This window comes from Mauremys reevesii, linkage group 14 (genome assembly GCF_016161935.1).
Source record: "Mauremys reevesii isolate NIE-2019 linkage group 14, ASM1616193v1, whole genome shotgun sequence".
NCBI lineage: Eukaryota > Metazoa > Chordata > Testudines > Geoemydidae > Mauremys > Mauremys reevesii.
Window position 1 is genome coordinate 19,227,927 of NC_052636.1, and position 15,858 is coordinate 19,243,784.

At 50.3% G+C, this 15,858-nt stretch overlaps 2 non-coding genes and 1 pseudogene across 2 annotated transcripts; 2 read left to right on the forward strand and 1 right to left on the reverse strand.

The window, feature by feature from the left end:
- Positions 1-15,858, forward strand: part of LOC120381639 — a 318,539-nt pseudogene that overhangs the window by 50,232 nt on the left and 252,449 nt on the right.
- On the forward strand, positions 12,551-12,632 carry TRNAS-GCU. The gene has a single exon. It is a non-coding gene; the product is annotated as a tRNA-Ser (tRNA).
- TRNAV-AAC lies at positions 13,437-13,509 on the reverse strand. Its single transcript has one exon. It is a non-coding gene; the product is annotated as a tRNA-Val (tRNA).

Here is a 15,858-nt window from a genome sequence, read left to right on the forward strand (position 1 = left end):
AGGGGGAAACGGCTCGTAGGTAGCAGTTTTAGACCGAGCTGGATGAGCAAGCGTCTTAGAGGGGTCATTAAGAAAAAGCAGAAAGCGTACCGGGAGTGGAAAATGGGAGGATCAGCAAAACCTACCTTATTGAGGTCAGAGGGTGCAGGGAAGCTGTGAGAAAGGCAAAGCGACGAGTGGAGATGGATCTAGCGAAGGGATTAAAACCAATAGCAAACGGTTTTTTAGCCAGATAAATACGAAGAAAACCAAGAATGAAGAAGTGGGACCGCTTAAAACTCTGAATGGAGTGGAGATTAGGGATAATCTTGGAATGGCACAATATCTGAACGAATACTTTGCCTCGGTCTTTAATGAGGCTAATGAAGGGCTAAGGAATAGTGATAGAGGGACCGATGGGAATGAAGATATGGGGGTAGACATTACGGTAGCTGAGGTAGAAGCCAAACTGGAACAGCTTAACGGAAGTAAATCGGGGGGCCCGGATAATCTTCATCCTAGAATATTAAGGGAATTGGCGAGGGATATTGCTAGCCCGTTAGCGATAATCTTTAATAAATCCCTAAATTCGGGGATTGTACCGACTGACTGGAGATTAGCTAATGTAGTTCCTATATTCAAGAAGGGGAAAAAAAGTGACCCGGGGAATTATAGGCCTGTTAGTCTAACATCTGTAGTATGCAAAGTCATGGACAAATCTTAAAAGAGAGTGGTTCCGGAGCATGAGGCCGCTGGCAACTGGGATAGATTACAGCATGGATTTACGAAAGGTAGATCGTGCCAAACCAACTTGATCTCCTTCTTTGAGAGAGTAACAGATTTTTTAGACAAGGGAAATGCGGTGGATCTCATATATCTGGATTTCAGTAAGGCGTTTGATACGGTACCGCATGAAGAATTACTGGTTAAATTGGAAAAGATGGGGATCGAAATGAAAATCCAGAGGTGGATAAGGAGCTGGTTAAAGGAGACTGCAGAGGGTAGTATTGAAGGGGAACTGTCCGGTTGGAGGGGTTACCAGTGGAGTTCCTCAAGGCTCGGTTTTGGGTCCGATTTTATTCAATCTATTTATTGCTGACCTGGGAACCAAGAGTAGGAGTGGGCTGATAAAGTTTGCGGATGACACCAAGTTGGGGGGTATTGTCAATTCGGAAGAGGATCGGGATATTCTCCAGGGAGATTTAGATGACCTTGTAAACTGGAGTATTAGTAACAGGATGAAATTCAATAGTGAGAAGTGTAAGGTTATGCATTTAGGGATGTCTAACAAGAACTTTAGTTATAAGCTGGGGACGCACCAGTTGGAAGTAACGGAGGAGGAGAAGGACCTAGGAGTCCTGGTTGATCGCAAGATGACTATGAGTAGGCAATGTGATGTGGCCGTTAAAAAAGCTAATGCGGTCCTGGGTTGCATTAGGCGAGGTATTTCTAGTAGGGATAAGGAGGTGCTAGTCCCGTTATATAAGGCGCTGGTGAGACCTCATTTGGAGTATTGTGTGCAGTTTTGGTCTCCCATGTTTAAGAAGGATGAATTCAAACTAGAACGGGTACAAAGAAGGGCGACTAGAATGATCCGAGGAATGGAAGGCCTTTCGTATGAAAGGAGACTTGAGGAGCTCGGTTTGTTTTCCTTAACCAAAAGAAGGATAAGAGGAGATATGATTACACTCTTTAAATATATCAGAGGGATAAATACCAGGGAAGGAGAAGAATTATTTCAGCTCAGTGCTAATGTGGACACGAGGACGAACGGATATAAACTGTCAGTCAGGAAATTCAGGCTTGAAATTAGACGAAGGTTTCTAACCATCAGGGGAGTGCAATACTGGAACAGTTTACCGAGGGAAACAGTGGGGGCGAAGGATCTCCATGACTTTAAGATTAAACTAGATAAGTTTATGGAGGGGATGGTATGATAGGATAACGGGCTTAGTCAATAGGTCAATTATGTGCCTGGTATGATATAACCTTTTCCAGAGGGTTTGGCTGGAGAGTCTTGCCCGCATGCTCGGGGTTCAGCTGACCGCCATATTTGGGGTCGGGAAGGAATTTTCCTCCAGGGAAGATTGGCAATGGCCCTGGAGGTTTTTCGCCTTCCTCCGAAGCATGGGGCAGGGGTCGCTTGCTAAGGAGTGGGTGGATCGGCTTATGTGGCCTGCATCTTGCAGGAGGTCAGACTAGATGATCATAATGGTCCCTTCTGATCTTGAATTCTATGATTCTATGATTATTATCCCTACTTGAAAGAAGGAGAAGCTGAGGCTGAGAAAGGAGAATTGACTTGTCTTAGGTCACACAGCCAGTCAGTGGCAGAGTTGGGAATAGGACCCAAGAGCCCTGATTTTCAAACTAACCATCGGATCTTGAATTTCAGACACTGAATGACCTGAATAAAGTGCTCTCAGATGAGCTCCAGACCAACAACAGTGACAGTAATTATTCAGCGAGTATTTGAGGAGAACTGCAATGTTAGAGAGAATCCTGAACTGCTCAAAGACCATTAATGCAGAGAAGCAGCAAAATTCATCAAACATAGAACTGGTTCTGACTTATTTCCTTGGTCTTAAAAGAGACCAAGGATCTGAGTCTCCTCCCTGTCAATAACCCCCTGCTCAGCCGATCAGGGTAGAGACTGAGGACGGGAGGCTGAGGGTTCTCACCAGAGAGCCCAAAGGATGGCCCAGCTCACTGGTGGGGATCACTGCCCGAGCTCTATTTCAGCCCCACATTTTTGGGTGGACCTCCCACAGTGGGAGCTGCAGAGCACTCCCCTGCAACACACACACACACACACACACACACCCCTCTCCTGCTGTTGGGAGGGGAACAGGAGAAAGGACAAAAGAAGCAAAAGACAAAGAGAAAGGAGGGAGGGATGGAGGAAAAGCGGAAACAAAAAGGACAAACCCCAATGTCCCCAGTGATTCTAAGGGACAGAATCCCAGGTGCGCAATAAACTTCTGCCTCCTTAAGCTCGAGTTTTCCATGCCCAGAATTCAACTGTCACCAGATGGATCAGACTGAACAGGTTTCAAACCTCCAGGAGGCTCTTACCTTCTAAACAGGGACGGCTGTTTTCTAGTAAAATCACTAAAAGGGAAGGAGAAAACTCGAAAGAGGTTCCTCCTGGCGCTCACGTCCGTGAACCCGAATACTCCCTCAGTCCTCAAAGAGAGACCTGGAAAAGGAGACTTGCGGAAGCAAAGCCACAGGGGTCTCTGAGGTTTCCCTGGCCCCTCACCCCTGTCCTGCCTGGCTGATGTCAGCATCTCTCTGTGAGGTCACCACCTCCCCTCCACCTTGGACCAATAGGCTGAGGTCCTGCAAAAGGCCTTTGTGATGTCACTGCCACACCCCTCCCTTGCTGGGCTAATGTCCTGCCCCTGGCCAGGCACTTTGCAGGTTTGAGCTACTCCCTGTGGGTCACCCCACTCAAGGAGCGTTCGTTCTAGGCAGCAAGCCGGCTAGACAGGGAAACATCAGACGCTGCTCCCAATGCTACACTCAGTTTTTCAGCAATGAGTCAACTTTATGGCCAGAAGAGACCATTAGAGCATCTAATCTGACCCCCTGCATATCACAGGCCTCCTGTATGACACAATATTGATCTTATTACGCAGGGTCCACCCCTCCCTCACTGTGAATAGTACATGAACCAGCCTTGTAATGGAGCTGAGATTTCCCAAAACTTCAAGCAAAATACACCAGTTTCATAAAACAGATTTATTAACTACGGAAAGATGGAGTTTTAAGGATTATAAGTGGTAGGCATAAAAGATCAAAGTAAGTTACCATGGAAATTAAAGATAAATTCACAATCTAAACTTTACACCTTATTACGCTAGGCCGTAGTTCAGTTATGCCACAGGAAGGCTTAATGGTCGAGCTGTAGTGCATGCTGGGCAGGCTTAAGGCCGGGCTCCCCATGGCAGGAGAGAAGAAGACGACTTTGCTCACAGGCAGTGCCCTGCCCCCACTCCCAAGTCATTAATGGCTCCCCCAGGTCAGCCAGAATGGAGCAGCGGTTTTCACTGCACCAAGTCCACTTATGGCTTACAGGCAACTCCCAGACTCATCATCTCGGCCAGAAAGGAGCCCACTCAGCCTCGCCATTGCTGCTTTTCCTTCCCCCCATAACCCCGCTTCTCCTGGGCTGCAAGGAGCCACCCCTGGGAAGCCAAGACGCAGGCACAGGATTCTGCCTCCCAGCAGCCAACCGCACCTCCTCAGGCTTGGCAGAACGAATGGTGACTCTCTACTAACCCCACTTAGCTGCACTGAGGCGCTTAGCTTCTGCCCTGCCTTCCTCAGCTCGACTTTCCTCTTTTGCCCCATTCCTGCCTCACTTCCTCCTTTGGCAAGTCACGCAGAGGAGGCCAGCAGGAGGAGCCGGCCTCCACAGGCCAACCTCCAACAGCAGAGGAGGCCAAGCCACAAGCCTCCAAAAGGTAACACGCCGCACTCCTCTAGGTTCTCCAGCCTGATGCCAAGGTGCTTTCTCCACTGCTGTCAGCACCCGCTGTCATGCAGGGGTTGGAGTTATCCCACGGACAGGCCAATAGGAGAAGGAGGAGGCCTTCTTGAAAAGCAAGGGGATCTGGGAAAAGGAAGCCAGCATATTTCTGCCTGGTTTTGAACCACGGACCTTTTGTATGTTAGGCAAATGTGATAACCACTACACTACAGAAACTCCATCTACTTGGCTGTTGCTCACCCTGACACAGACCGATGGACAAACCTGGAGAAAGTGGTGGCAGCCCTTCAATGGGTCAGCTGGCAGAGCAGAGGACTGGAGAGGGCACTCAGGAAGTCGTCCTTATGTCACCCTTGTGACTCCAGCTTGAGGGAGAGCTACTTTTTCTTCCCCTTGCTGACAAAGAGCAAGAGAAGAATGAAAGGTCAGGTGGGCCAGCTCGGTGCAGAAGCCCATGCTGTCTTTTCCTGCTGCATAGCCTGAAATGAGGGACTCATGGCAGTTAAAGGAACTGCTGCACTTTCAGAAAACATCCCAGCCGTGCACAAAGTGGGATAGAAGAGCCTGTTAGTCTAGCACGCTCCCAACTGAACTACTTCAGCAGCTGCTCGGTTTCTTTTTGGCCTCCTGCTTTTCTGTCTGGGATGTTGTTGTCAGCTGTGGCACAGAAAAAGGACGTCATTGCGAGCGGCCCATGAAGACAAGATTCACTTTTGCCTTCCTTGCTCGGCTTTACTTGCTTCCTCACCCTATTCCTGCCTTAGTTCCTGGGTTACCTGAAGGCGATGGGGGGCCAGCAGTACCAGGAGGAAGTTGGGCAGCTAGACCCTGGTGACAAAAGTCCTGCCGCCACTTGCCACTTCACTCTCTTCTCCCAGCGTCACATATTGGCCACCAGGGACTTGGGGCCCAGCAGCGCAATGGAAGGCAGTGGACAGAGCCACCCTCGCCTTGAAGCTCCGGCTCATTAAACCACATCTTCAGTCGCTGATGGCCAATGAGAGACCGACATCGCTTGCTATTTTAGCACTTGGAAATGCCATTGGTCAGTCATTGGATCTCTGTAATGCTGTTACAGAACAAATGAACACAGAATCTCAGTGTGACATTCTATACCTTTGGGGGAGCGGCTGTAACCCCCATAATCCTCATTTTCATATCATTGTGATCTTACATATAGAGCATGACTTGTAAGGTATCAGGGAAAGGATATGATCTGCTGAAAGTCATTTCTCTACCCATAGATGTAGACCATTCATGCATAGGAAGTTATGAGAATTGTGCAGTGTGGTTGTCACTGTGCTGTAAGGTGGGGGAGTCAGCCAAATATTAGCTCCCCAGTGGCAACAGCAAGGAAAGTAACCAACACCCGGACAGGGTGTCAAACAACCCATCGACAGCCATTGTCCAGCAAGGGAGCTACAATGCAATGACTCACCTGCATGAGGACACCCCAGGGGAATTGCACAGACTTGCTTGGAGAGACGCAGTGATGCTCACCTGACTCTGAAGGGGGGAGGGGGGGCAAAGCCATGAGGGAAGAAAGGACATGATAAAAGGAGAGACATTCGCCAGGCTTTATCTCTCTCTGACACCTACATCTAGAGACACCCCCACACCAAGCAACTGAAGTGCTGATGAAAGGGGAGAGCCTGGCTGAAAAGCCCCCAGCCAGCCTGTGGTGAGAAGCATCTGAGTTTGTAAGGGTACTGAAAGAGTTAAGATCAGCTTAGAATTAAAAGCAATGAGGAGTCCGGTGGCACTTTAAGGACTAACAGATTTATTTGGGCATAAGCGTTCGTGGGTAAAAAGCCCACTTCTTCAGATGCATGGAGTGAAAATTGCAGATAGAGGCATAAATATAGATTGGAACATGACATGACAGGAGTTACCGTACAAGGGGAGAACCAGTGTTGAAGGCTAATTCAGTCAGGGTGGATGTGGTCCTCTCCCCATAATTGATGGGGAGGTGTCAATACCAAGAGAGGGAAAATTGCTTTTGTCGTGAGCCAGCTACTCCCAGTCCTTATTCAAGCTCAAATTAATGGTGTTAAGTTTGCAAATCAATTGTAACTCTGCAATTTCTCTTTGAAGTCTGTTTTTGAAGGTTTTTTGAATGGCTACTTTGAATTATTAGGTGTAAATGTGCTATTGACTATACAAGTCCCGTGTGGTCTTGTGATTTGGATCCCTGGTTTTCACCCAGGCGGCCTGGGTTCAATTCCGAGTGTGGGAACAATGCAGAGCTTTTGCTCAGAGGGGAGGCAGGAAATGAAAGGAATGGGAAGGGATCCTGCCAGCAGGGGAGTTGGACAGTGTTGGAAGGGGACCCCAGAAGTGGGGGTGGGGCAGTGATCTGGGGGGAGATGAGGGAAGGATCCCAGCTCTGTGGGAAGTTGACATTCTGGAGAGCACAGGCCTGGCATGGGGGGGTGGGAAGAGTGAGTGTGTCCCTCTAAACTCACCACCAGCAGACTTGGAAGAATTACGTATTTGTTGGTAAATGTCAATTTCTGTGTAAACACAGACCCCAATGGCAAAATCTTTCCATCAGTAATCATCAAACCTAACAGATGGGCAAAGTAAGAAACATGTTGCTTGAGAACTTATCCTATTCTAATCCTCTAGGGTTCCCTTTTGCCTTAGGCACCACCACGTGGGCATTTCATATCCCTCCTCATTTTCACACAGACACACCATTTCCTTTGCACAGATCTATGAACAGCAAAACCTCCCTGTGTCTACTGTCTGAGCCAGGGCATTCGATTCCATTGAAACCTTCTCTCCTGCAATGGCAATGGTCAGACAGAGGGAATGCGTCCACCTTCCCCCTGGCAGTGAGATATTCACTCTCCTCTTCATGCTGCTGTTGTTCCATGAGTCATCAAGGATGGAATAAAAAGCTGAGTTTACTCCACGGTGAGGAAAGAAAGGAGCCACCAACACCCTCAAAAATCTCAATGCCCAGAGAAAACCTGCCTGTGTTATTGGACTCCCAGAGGTGCTGGCGATACAACAGGAAAAGGGACTGTCTGAATTGCCAAGGCAGGGAATGAACAATCTACAGCAACATCATTAACCACAAACACACACTAATCATGCTCCAGCCAGTAGGGAAATGGGCAGGAATTCTTACTGTTCAGCCATGGCCACACGTACAGAGCTGCACAGCAGTGAGTGTGCTGGGGAAGCTGGTCTGAGCAAACAATTTGTAATGACCCTTCAATGAGAACAGAACCAGAGTGTAGAAAGCCCCTGTGTTAAGTGGTTGTGGCTGAGGCCTTAGGTAGCTGGGCTAGAAAATCATGGGGGTCTTTCTGTGACGGTTTGATCCTTGCCAGCTAGACAAGGCTGGTGTGTGGTGTCTCCATGGCTGTATTTCCAGGGTTTGATCACAACAGTGCCATAGGGAGCCAAGCCTAGACATATTCAGAGGTTAAGGCCAGGTCAATGTTTCAAACAGTGAGTCTATGCTGCTGCAGCTCAGTAATGGACATGCTCTATGCCAGGGTTTCTCAAACGTCCTTTCACTGCAACCTCCTTCTGCCAAAATAACTTAATACGTAGCCCTGGAAAGAAGCACCAAGCCCCTCCACGTGGCGGGGAGTGCCAAAGACTGAGCCCCAGGGAGAGGAAAAACCACAGCCTGAGGGATTCAGCCCTGGGTTGGGGGGCTCAGACTTTTGGCTTCAGCCCCAGGACCCAACAAGTCTAATGCCAGGCCTGGTGACCCCATTAAAACAGGGTCATGACCCACTTTGCAGTCCTGACCCACAGCTTGAGAACCACTGCTCCATGCTGAGGGGGGAGAGTTTTCCTGTTGGTGTAGTCAATCCACTTCCCCAGGAGGTGGCAGCTCTGTCATGGGGAGAAGCTATATCAGTGGGTGTGCAAGCTGGGGTGTTTACCACATTTAAGAAGTTTAATCAAACCCCATTTTTAAAACCACCTGTGGTCTGGGAATGGCAAAGGAGCTCGATGAAGCAGGGTCTGTCCTTCAAAGTCCTGGAGATCACGATTCCACACTCCTGTTGTAATGGAGATATAGCTCAGTGGTAGAGTGTTTGATTGCAGATCAAGTGGTCCTTTGTTCAAACCCAGGTGCCCTCTTAAAGAAAAGAAAAACATTTCCATTCTCTATTATGTTCAGAAGCTCCACCATATGAGGATGCTTGAAATGAATGTGAATACTCAACATTTTGCTGTCCAAATGCATAAAAACCTAGCAAAGCTGTCCATCTGCTGAAATCAGTTCCAATCCTCTAAGTGTTTAGTTTATGTTTTCATCAATTAAACAAAGGTATCATTCCCTGAAGCAGAGCACAAGTTTGAAATACAGGCAGCATAGAGCCAATATTCATGTCAACTACAAAAAATGATACACATCTAGAGATAGCATCATGATAATCAGCCAATCAGAACCTCTCCATAGACCCCTTACACGACCACTTCTCTGAAATATTGGCTGCAAATATAGAACAGTGGTCGCAACGGTGATCTATACAGTTACAGATGATGTCAATAATGTCACAGGAGGTGACACAGCATCAGTGAGACTGATACTGGAATACTGCCTCCAGTTTCGGTGTCCTCATTTGAAAAAGATGTGAAATTGGAGCTCGGGCAGCAAAGACGTTCTGAAGGCTGGAAAAAATGCCTTCTAGTGAGCTATTGAAAGAGCTCAACCTGATTAGCTGATCAAAAGAAGATTGAAAGGTGACTTCATTGAAGTGCCTTAATGGAGAGAAAAGATTGGCTATTTAAGGGTCTTTAATCTAGCAGAGAAAGGCATAAGAAGACCCAGTGGCTGGAAGGTGAAAAGAGACATTCAGATTACAACTAAGGCACAAAAATTCAACAGCGAGGATGATTCACCACAGGAACAAACTACCAAGGAAAGTGGTGGATTCTTCATCTCCTGATGTCATTTAATGAGGACTAGATGCCTTTCTGGAATGTGTTTGCCTCAAAAGTAGCTATTGTGTCATACAGGAGGCCTGTGATATTCAGGAGGTCAGATTAGATGCTCTAATGGTCTCTTCTGGCCATAAAGTCGAGTAATTTCTGAAAAACTGAGTGTAGCATTGGGAGCAGCGTCTGATGTTTCCCTGTCTAGCCGGCTTGCTGCCTAGAACGAACGCTCCTTGAGTGGGGTGATCCCCAGGGAGTAGCCCAAACCTCCAAAGTGCCTGGCCAGGGGCAGGACATTAGCCCAGCAAGGGAGGGGTGTGGCAGTGACATCACAAAGGCCTTTTGCAGGACCTCAGACTATTGGTCCAAGGTGGTGGGGAGGTGGTGACCTCACAGAGAGATGCTGACATCAGCCAGGCAGGACAGGGGCGAGGGGCCAGGGAAACCTCAGAGACCCCTGTGGCTTTGCTCCAGCAAGTCTCCTTCTCCAGGTCTCTCTCTGAGGACTGAGAGAGTATTCGGGTTCACGGACGTGAGCGCCAGGAGGAACCTCTTTCAAGTTTTCTCCTTCCCTTTCAGTGATTTTACTAGAAAACAGCCATCCCTGTTTAGAAGGTAAGAGCCTCCTTGAGGTTTGAAACCTGTTCAGTCTGATCCATCTGTTGACAGTTGAATTCTAGGCATGGAAAACATGAGCTTAAGGAGGCAGAATTTTATTCCACACCTGGGATTTTGTCCCTTAGAATCACTGGGGACATTGGGGTTTGTCCTTTTTGTTTTACCTTTTCCTCCATCCCTCCTTCCTTTCTCTTTATCTCTTGCTTCTTTTGTCCTTTCTCCTGTTCCCCTCCCAACACCAGGAGGGAGGGGTGTGGGTGGGTGTGTGGGTGTGTGTGTGTGTGTGTGTGTGTGTTGCGGGGGAGTGCTCTGCAGCTCCCACTGTGGGAGGTCCACACAAAAATGTGGGGCTGAAATAGTGCTCGGGCAGTGATCCCCATCAGTGACCTGGGCCATCCTTTGGGCTCTTTGGTGAGAACCCTCAGCCTCCCGCCCTCAGTCTCTACCCTGATTGGCTGAGCAGGGGGTTATTGACAGGGAGGAGACTCAGGTCCTTGTTCTCTTTTAAGACCAAGGAAATAAGTCAGAACCAGTTCTATGTTTGATGGATTTTGCTGCTTCTCTGCATTAATGGTCTCTGAGCAGTTCATGATTCTCTCTGACATTGCAATTCTCCTAAAATACTTGCTGAATAATTACTGTCACTGTTGTTGGTCTGGAGCTCATCACAGAGCACTTTATTCAGGTCATTCAATGTCTGAAATTCAAGATCCGATGGTTAGTTTGAAAATCAGGGCTCTTGGGTCCTATTCCCAACTCTGCCACTGACTGGCTGTGTGACCTCAGACAAGTCAATTCTCCTTTCTCAGCCTTAGCTTCTCCCTGTTTCAAGTAGGGATAATAATGATCTGCTCCTACCTACCTCAACACACTCACTCTTCCCCAACACACACACTGTCTCTCCCCACACACACACACAGTCTCCACACTGCAGCTGAAAAGCATCTGGCAATCTAGTAGGATGCCCATGGAACAACGGGAAAGAGAAACCTGCATCACTGAAAGTGCAGCCATGGAGACACCACACACCAGCCTTGCCTAGCAGGGGCAGGGGGGCGAGAAGTGACATCATCCGAGCTGCCTGCATCCAGGTCACTTTCCTCAGCCGGGCTGCGTCAGGGGAGGGCAGAGAGCAGCAGCTTCTGATGCTCCCCTCACAGCCCAGCCCAGGTGGGGAAAGTGACCAGGACGCATGGAGCACATAGTGTTGCTCCTCGCTCCCCCCACCCTCTGTGGGGCCACGGAGGAGCATTGGGGCAGGGGAGAGCAGTGAGCACCTTTGCACGGCCACACGGTGCCCTTTGACCCCCTGGAGCCCTGGGCGGCTGCCGGGGGCCCCACCCCTTAGGCCGGCCGGGCTCCCCAGCACGAACAGCAGAGACACAGGGAGACTGGCCACCCACTGAGCAGAGGTAGCCTGGGGGGCTCGTAATGGAGGCTCGGGGGGGCTCAGCCTCCCCAAACCTTGCGTTGCCAAGGGGGCAGTGGGGCCCATGACTAGGGGCCCTGGCCAAATTGGGCCCCCCCTGGGAAAGTCTCCCCAATGTGGGCCCCAGGGCTGGAGGAGCTCCCACTCCCTGCTACGGCCCGGGGGCTGCAGCAGGGGCACAGAGTTTCTCTGGTCTCGGGGCCGGGGTAAAGGAGTGACAGGGTGGGGCCAGTGGGGGAAGGGGTGGAACAGAGGTGACAGTGGATGGGGCCGTGGGTGGAAGGGGTGGAAGGGGGCGGAGCCACACACAGAAGTGGGGGGGCAGGGTTCCGGTGCTGGGGCCCCCGCACTTGTTCTCCCTTTCCCTGGGCTTTGGCATCACTAGCCCCTGCTTAGCGAGTAGGGGTCAGTGGTCCCCAAAATGTGGGGCATGACTCCTAGGGGGACACAGAGGAAGATTGATGGGGGCACCTCAGGGCCTGAGCCAGCCCCCATGGAGGGCAGGGAGGGAGCCCCACTCAGCCCCATCTCTTCCCCAACCCACCCTCAGCCTGGGCCCCTGGCTCCCAGCCCGGCCTCGACCCCCTTACCCCTGTCCGCACCCCTCTCCCCAGCAGGCTGCGGCCCCACTCCCAGCCCCGGTTCTCGACCGCGGCTTCCGAGGGGCCACAGCCATGGACATGAGGGCACAGTGTGAAATGTTTGGGGCCCACTGGGTTAGGGTGACGTCCTCATTCACTTCTCTGCAGTCCAATTAAAGCGATTCCTCTCCCACCCACCCACCCCTCCGTCAGGACGGCCTAGGTATGTTCTGCTGCCCTTCACTCGTACAGGGAGGAGACTAACATTTCATTCCACTCAATCCTGAAGTGATTTGTTACCCACCATCATCCCAAACTGGTCATTTTGGGGAAGCGGCCCCATCATGCTGCATAGCTAGGCAGAGTAGGGGTGTCTATGCAAACACGGCCTGTTCCTGAAGTCTTCCCCCAGCTCCTCACTAGATGTGAGGGGGGAGCTCATTCAGCCCCTGCTTATGCTTAGTATTGGGAAACTCCTTAGTGTCCCTATCTCTGCCGGACTTTGATTTCTACTCCTGTCCCTGTTTTAGCAGCTCAGATGAGGTGGCCGAGTGGTTAAGGTGATGGACTGCTAATCCATTGTGCTTTGCATGCATGGGTTCAAATCCCATCCTCATCGGATGCATTTAGTCTTCACCCTCCTTTATAGACAACCATCTCCCCCCTTGGTACAATGACAGATCCAGCAAAGTTGCTTCTGTTACCCAAAATTGGGCCAGCTAGTAAGTGTAGGGAGGACTAATGACCCCCCAGAGTTTGGCAGAAAGCAGCACATTTATTATATTGATAGCTAAGCTCAAAAGAAGAGATGGGGGGGTCACACTCACACTCACACACTCGCGCTCCCAGGACAGGCCTGGCACTGGAGATGTCAGGATTCTGCACAAAGTAAATGTCCCCCCAGCTCCGCAATGGATGGTGCGATGAAGGTAAGTCTTCCCGAGGCACGATGGAATGTAACACAGCAAACCACTGGCCAGGCGGTCGGGGCGAAGGGCATTCACTGGAGGTACAAGCTTGTGAGTGACTCCTGAGCACAGGGCCCCTTCCCCTTTTACGGACCTGCTCCTCATGGCCTGCGACTGGAGATGACTTGGCTGCATCTAGTGGGTCACACTCCACCTCAGCCAGTGTCCATGCAGTGTCCCTGCTCTGGGTGTGTGAGTGCTGCCTAATGAGAGTCCCAGACACCTTGTCTACCTGGGAGCTCTTCTGCTCTTCCAGCTGTTCAACCAGCCCCTTCATCCCACAAGCATTGCAGGAGGGGGGGAGGGGGAAAGCCACTTCACAGGCATTCAGAGAGGGAGAGGAGACAAAAGCGAGGGGGAGGGGAAGTATAACAGACCTTTTGAACATAGAAATCACTGCTGCTCCTACAACAGCAGGGACAGGCCACTCGGAGCTGGGAAAAATTAAGCCAGCATGTTTCTGCCTGGTTTTAAACCAGGGACCTTTTGCGTGTTAGGCAAATGTGATAACCACTACACTACAGAAACTCTTTCACAGGACTCTGCCCCTCCCTTCATAAGAACATAAGAATGGCCAGACTGGGTCAGACCAAAGGTCCATCCAACCCCATATCCTATCTGTCAACAGTGGCCAATGCCAGGTGCCCCAGAGGGAGTGACCCTAACAAGTAATGATCAAGTGATCTCTCTCCTGCCATCCATCCACCCTCTGACAAACATAGGCTAGGGACACCATTCCTTACCCATCCTGGCTGATATCCATTAATGGACTTAACCTCCATTAATGTATCTGCAAAAAGAACAAGGAGAACATGTGGCACCTTACAGACTAACAAATGTATTTGAGCATAAGCTTTTGTGGGCTAAAACCCACTTCCTTGGATGCATGCAGTTAAAAATACAGTAGGAATATATATATACACACACAGAGAACATGAAAAAAATGGGTGTTGCCATACACACTATAACGACAGTGATCAGTTAACGTGAGCTGTTATTAGCAGGAGAAAAAAAACCTGGTGTTGGGAGGGGAACAGGAGAAAGGACAAAGGAAGCAAGAGATGAAGAGAAAGGAGGGAGGGAGGGATGGAGGAAGAGGTGAAACAAAAAGGACAAACCCTAATGTCCCCAGCGATTCTAAGGGACAAAATCCCAGGTGCAGAATAACATTCTGCCTCCTTAAGCTCGTGTTTTCCACACCCAAAATTCAACTCTCACCAGATGGATCAGACTGAACAGGTTTCAAACCCCGAGGAGACTCTTACCTTCTAAACAGGGACGGCTGTTTTCTAGTAAAATCACTAAAAGGGAAGGAGAAAACTCGAAAGAGGTTCCTTCTGGCGCTCACGTCCGTGAACCCGAATACTCTCTCAGTCCTCAAAGAGAGACCTGGAGAAGGAGACTTGCTGAAGCAAAGCCACAGGGGTCTCTGAGGTCTCCCTGGCCCCTCGCCCCTGTCCTGCCTGGCTGATGTCAGCATCTCTCTGTGAGGTCACCACCTCCCCACCACCTTGGACCAATAGTCTGAGGTCCTGCCAAAGGCCTTTGTGATGTCACTGCCACACCCCTCCCTTGCTGTGCCAATGTCCTGCCCCTGGCCAGGCACTTTGGAGGTTTGAGCTACTCCCTGTGGATCACCCCACTCAAGGAGCGTTCGTTCTAGGCAGCAAGCCGGCTAGACAGGGAAACATCAGACGCTGCTCCCAATGCTACACTCAGTTTGCCAGAAATGAGTCGACTTTATGGAAAGAAGAGACCATTAGAGCATCTAATCTGACCCCCTGCATATCACAGGCCTCCTGTAGGACACAAGAGCTACTTTTGGGGCAAACACATTCCAGAAAGGCATCTAGTCTTCATTAAATGACATCAGGAGATGGAGAATCCACCACTTCCCCTGGTAGCTTGTTCCTGTGGTGAATCATCCTCGCTGTTGTATATTTGTGCCTTAGTTGTAATATAAATTTGTCTCTTTTCACCTTCCAGCCATTGGGTCTTGTTATGCCTTTCTCTGCTCGATTAAAGAGCCCATTAATGCCCAATCCTTTCTCTCCATTAAGGCACTTCAGCACTTCAATGAAGTCACCTTTCAATCTTCTTTTGATCAGCTAAACAGGTTGAGCTCTTTCAATAGCTCCCTAGAAGGCATTTTTCTCCAGCCCTCAGAACATTTGGTGGCTCTTTGCTGCCCCAGCAGAGCAGTTTGCAGGGACCACTGGAGTGGTTCATGGAACGGCTGGTGGAGTGGAGCGGCTCAGACTCCCTGCTTGCGAGAGGGGAAGTTTTGCCTCCTAGAGGCGCCCGGGGGGGGGGGGTGGTATGTAATTGTCCCAGGTCATTGGGTGGGAGCTCGAGCCAGTTTTGCATTGTGTTGTTGAAACAGAACCCCTAGATACTGAACCCGGCCCTTGTTTCTGCCAACTCAGAGGGGCAGAAGGGTTACAGGAATTTATCTCACAACCCTTCCTGCTCCCCAGAGCCCCACGTGGAGAAGCTAGAGAAGGGGGAGTCATTCCTCCGCTGCGCTCCCAGAAGAGCTGTTAGGACTCCTTCCTGCCAGCTGCTCACCCCTGGATCCATCCTCAGCTCCTGGGATCTTTCTGCTCCAGAGGCCTGGGGTGGGAAGAGCGTCACTGCACCGTCTGACACACAAGGGAGGTTTCTAGAATTGAAGGAAGGAGCAGAAAATGGAGAGGAAATAAACTGAGGGGACCACGGAGGAGCACTGGGGCAGGGGAGAGCAGTGAGCACCTTTGCGCTGCCACATGGTGCCCTTTGACCCCTTGGAGCCCTGGGCGGCTGCTGGGGGCCCCACCCCTAAGGCCAGCCGGGCTCCCCAGCACGAACAGCAGAGACACAGGGAGACTGGCCACCCCC